This window comes from Schistocerca piceifrons, unplaced genomic scaffold (genome assembly GCF_021461385.2).
Source record: "Schistocerca piceifrons isolate TAMUIC-IGC-003096 unplaced genomic scaffold, iqSchPice1.1 HiC_scaffold_1063, whole genome shotgun sequence".
NCBI lineage: Eukaryota > Metazoa > Arthropoda > Insecta > Orthoptera > Acrididae > Schistocerca > Schistocerca piceifrons.
Genome location: NW_025726867.1, coordinates 12,501 through 17,500, shown reverse-complemented (window position 1 = coordinate 17,500; position 5,000 = coordinate 12,501). Strand labels below are relative to the sequence as shown.

At 53.5% G+C, this 5,000-nt stretch overlaps 1 non-coding gene across 1 annotated transcript in view; it reads left to right on the top strand.

The window, feature by feature from the left end:
- The first annotated feature begins 3,311 nt into the window (after nt 1-3,311).
- LOC124726700 overlaps nt 3,312-5,000 on the top strand; it is a 1,909-nt gene continuing 220 nt past the window's right edge. The window contains exon 1 of the ribosomal RNA XR_007006813.1: nt 3,312-5,000. This exon is cut by the window's right edge and continues 220 nt beyond it. This is a non-coding gene — a ribosomal RNA (small subunit ribosomal RNA).

Genomic DNA, 5,000 nt, shown 5'->3' with positions numbered 1-5,000 from the left:
TGCCCACAATGGGAACCACACGTCAGCCAGCCACTCTGATCACGCACCACTCTCTGCTTCTAACGGGCGCACATACAATATGTAAGCACCAGCATGGAACAACATCCAGTGCATCCTCTCCGCCACATTACACAATCCACACTATCACAACCAGACCAGGAGGTCCATGCGGAAAATACAATATCCCACCCTTTCGACATCCACCATTGCGCAGATCAGGCACCAACACCCACACATGTCCTATACAACGGTGCACCCAACATCACAATAGTACCTCCTGTCACAGCGCACAAACAATGACATGAGTCAAAGACACAGGTCTGACACAAGCATAGAATTGGAGCGCCGCCTCTAATAAGCCAAAGGTGCATCCTGACGTGACAAATCTGATCATGTCACAAGCATTCACTTACTATAATCACTATCAACGAACCTGCCGCCCCCGCCCCCCCCTACACCTTTCCTTACAACAACGTGTAACCTAACCTAACCTAACCTATGTTGTACCTTAACCTAACCTATGTTGTACCTTAACCTAACCTATGTTGTACCTTAACCTAACCTATGTTGTACCTTAACCTAACCTATGTTGTGCCTTAACCTAACCTATGTTGTGCCTTAACCTAACCTATGTTGTGCCTTAACCTAACCTATGTTGTGCCTTAACCTAACCTATGTTGTGCCTTAACCTAACCTATGTTGTGCCTTAACCTAACCTATGTTGTGCCTTAACCTAACCTATGTTGTGCCTTAACCTAACCTATGTTGTGCCTTAACCTAACCTATGTTGTGCCTTAACCTAACCCATGTTGTGCCTTAACCTAACCCATGTTGTGCCTTAACCTAACCCATGTTGTGCCTTAACCTAACCCATGTTGTGCCTTAACCTAACCCATGTTGTGCCTTAACCTAACCCATGTTGTGCCTTAACCTAACCCATGTTGTGCCTTAACCTAACCCATGTTGTGCCTTAACCTAACCCATGTTGTGCCTTAACCTAACCCATGTTGTGCCTTAACCTAACCCATGTTGTGCCTTAACCTAACCCATGTTGTGCCTTAACCTAACCCATGTTGTGCCTTAACCTAACCTATGTTGTGCCTTAACCTAACCTATGTTGTGCCTTAACCTAACCTATGTTGTGCCTTAACCTAACCCATGTTGTGCCTTAACCTAACCCATGTTGTGCCTTAACCTAACCCATGTTGTGCCTTAACCTAACCCATGTCGTGCCTTAACCTAACCCATGTCGTGCCTTAACCTAACCCATGTCGTGCCTTAACCTAACCCATGTCGTGCCTTAACCTAACCCATGTCGTGCCTTAACCTAACCCATGTCGTGCCTTAACCTAACCCATGTCGTGCCTTAACCTAACCCACGTCGTGCCTTAACCTAACCCACGTCGTGCCTTAACCTAACCCACGTCGTGCCTTAACCTAACCCACGTCGTGCCTTAACCTAACCCACGTCGTGCCTTAACCTAACCCACGTTGTCGCCTAACGTAACCCACGTTGTCGCCTAAACCTGCTCTGTAATTGTTATACGACTCGTTCAATTAGTGTAGTGTTGCCCACCCGCAACCCTCGCAATATAGTTCGCTACTCGCACTCCCCGCTCCCCTGTGTATCGCTTCATGTTAAACACCTTGCAAGTCTTGCTCACTTTCCACATGCTCCTGCTGTACACTGTAATGTGGATGGCAGCAGGACGTACATGCCGCCCCTCCCCACGTCCCCACCTTGCCCCCTGCCTTCGCAAGCTGGTTGGTGAGAACTTTGCATGTTCAATGCCCTCCGCATGCGACGTACTCAGGCTACGTTGTGGTGCGGCCTGTGTCAACTGTCCGCTAATGTCGTACGCGTAAACCACAATCTGTACTGCACATTCGTCCTTATGTACTGAATGATACATCGTGGCACATGTGTGACCGTACAACGACTGCGCCCAAAAACGGCGGACCATACAGTGCAAATATTGTGCACGCAGCTACGTGTCGTCTCCCTATGAGAGCTGGATTGCAGTGTGGTACGCCATAGAGACGTGTGGGAGGAACGGACGCCGTGGATGGCGATCAGCATGAGCTGTCTGTTGATGTATTCGGACCTAGTCGTCTCTCCTCACACACCGTGATGGCATGGTGCACCGCGTTCCATATCTGCGACATGCTACAGAGGCCGGTTGACAGTCGTTCGAGCAATGGACATCGCATACGTACGGGGGCCACCTTCCACGTATTGTCTAGGCGTGCACATTTTGTTGCGTGTATGTGGGCAGACGTAGTGTGGCGTGACACCTGACACAGGCATGCAATAATCGTGGAAGTTGCAAATGGCGATGGACGCCTGCGTTTTCTGGTGAAGTTACGCAAATGAACAAATGGTAACCTGTTGTGGTGCGGTTGTTCTCGCTAGGGGTGAATCGGTGATGGCGACGATAGGTTGAGGTACTAACCGGTTGTTCCAGCGATACCCACCATGCCGACGAAACTGAACGGCATCTGGGTGTGAAGCGATACGCGGCGGTGGCTGGGTGGGACCGTCCCCGGCCGGTGAGGGGGCGCCTCCCGGCGTGCTGGCCGCGCGGTGCGTGGGCGCACGCGCTACAGCCGGCTGGTGGGGGCGGCCAGTGGCAGGCGCGCCGGCCGACGGACGCGGCAGGCGTCGCAGCTGCGCGCCGGCGCACCCTGCGCGCGGCGCCGTGCGGCCAAAGTAGGTCCTCGCGGGCCCGGTGCGAAGCGCGGTGGACATCTTCAGTGTGCTGGTCCGATTGAGGACTGTGTGCGTTGAGGATGCGCTGCCGCCCGGCGCTCGGCGCCGCGACGCCGTCTGCTGCTCGGTCGCCCCAGCGGTTCTCGCTGGTGGTTTGTATCGCAGCTGTGCGGATGTGTTGGCGCGTGCGCTGTGCTGGGAGAGTTCGCTTCGGCACCCAAGTGGGGCTTTTGTCCTTCTGTGGCGCTGGCGTTGGAGCTGCCGGTCACCGTAGGTGGCGCGTGTTGTCTCCCGCCGGCAATGCCACGACAGCACGCTCCCGGGCCTCTGTCGGCAGCGGCAAGCTCAGTTGGGAGCACGGGTGGTCGCACCGAAAGCGTCTACTCGCCTAACTCCGGGCGATTGCGCCTCTCTCGAACCCGACCAAGTACTTGGGACGGCGCTGCGCGCCGCCGGGACCTGAGAGGGTTTCGAGGTGTATTGTGCAGGGGAGCTCAGCCTCCTCCTGTTTGCAGAATGATTGAGCGGACGCTTGCGTGTTCGCGCGGGCCCCCGGGACACACTCCCGGGCGGCCGGCTGCTCAGCTCTAGTTGACGCAGCTCCCTGGTTGATCCTGCCAGTAGTCATATGCTTGTCTCAAAGATTAAGCCATGCATGTCTCAGTACAAGCCGCATTAAGGTGAAACCGCGAATGGCTCATTAAATCAGTTATGGTTCCTTAGATCGTACCCACGTTACTTGGATAACTGTGGTAATTCTAGAGCTAATACATGCAAACAGAGTCCCGACCAGAGATGAAAGGGACGCTTTTATTAGATCAAAACCAATCGGTCGGCTCGTCCGGTCCGTTTGCCTTGGTGACTCTGAATAACTTTGGGCTGATCGCACGGTCCTCGTACCGGCGACGCATCTTTCAAATGTCTGCCTTATCAACTGTCGATGGTAGGTTCTGCGCCTACCATGGTTGTAACGGGTAACGGGGAATCAGGGTTCGATTCCGGAGAGGGAGCCTGAGAAACGGCTACCACATCCAAGGAAGGCAGCAGGCGCGCAAATTACCCACTCCCGGCACGGGGAGGTAGTGACGAAAAATAACGATACGGGACTCATCCGAGGCCCCGTAATCGGAATGAGTACACTTTAAATCCTTTAACGAGTATCTATTGGAGGGCAAGTCTGGTGCCAGCAGCCGCGGTAATTCCAGCTCCAATAGCGTATATTAAAGTTGTTGCGGTTAAAAAGCTCGTAGTTGGATTTGTGTCCCACGCTGTTGGTTCACCGCCCGTCGGTGTTTAACTGGCATGTATCGTGGGACGTCCTGCCGGTGGGGCGAGCCGAAGGCGTGCGACCGCCCCGTGCGTGCTCGTGCGTCCCGAGGCGGACCCCGTTGAAATCCTACCAGGGTGCTCTTTATTGAGTGTCTCGGTGGGCCGGCACGTTTACTTTGAACAAATTAGAGTGCTTAAAGCAGGCAAGCCCGCCTGAATACTGTGTGCATGGAATAATGGAATAGGACCTCGGTTCTATTTTGTTGGTTTTCGGAACCCGAGGTAATGATTAATAGGGACAGGCGGGGGCATTCGTATTGCGACGTTAGAGGTGAAATTCTTGGATCGTCGCAAGACGAACAGAAGCGAAAGCATTTGCCAAGTATGTTTTCATTAATCAAGAACGAAAGTTAGAGGTTCGAAGGCGATCAGATACCGCCCTAGTTCTAACCATAAACGATGCCAGCCAGCGATCCGCCGCAGTTCCTCCGATGACTCGGCGGGCAGCCTCCGGGAAACCAAAGCTTTTGGGTTCCGGGGGAAGTATGGTTGCAAAGCTGAAACTTAAAGGAATTGACGGAAGGGCACCACCAGGAGTGGAGCCTGCGGCTTAATTTGACTCAACACGGGAAACCTCACCAGGCCCGGACACCGGAAGGATTGACAGATTGATAGCTCTTTCTTGATTCGGTGGGTGGTGGTGCATGGCCGTTCTTAGTTGGTGGAGCGATTTGTCTGGTTAATTCCGATAACGAACGAGACTCTAGCCTGCTAACTAGTCGCGTGACATCCTTCGTGCTGTCAGCGATTACTTTTCTTCTTAGAGGGACAGGCGGCTTCTAGCCGCACGAGATTGAGCAATAACAGGTCTGTGATGCCCTTAGATGTTCTGGGCCGCACGCGCGCTACACTGAAGGAATCAGCGTGTCTTCCTAGGCCGAAAGGTCGGGGTAACCCGCTGAACCTCCTTCGTGCTAGGGATTGGGGCTTGCAATTGTTCCCCATGAACGAGGAATTCCCA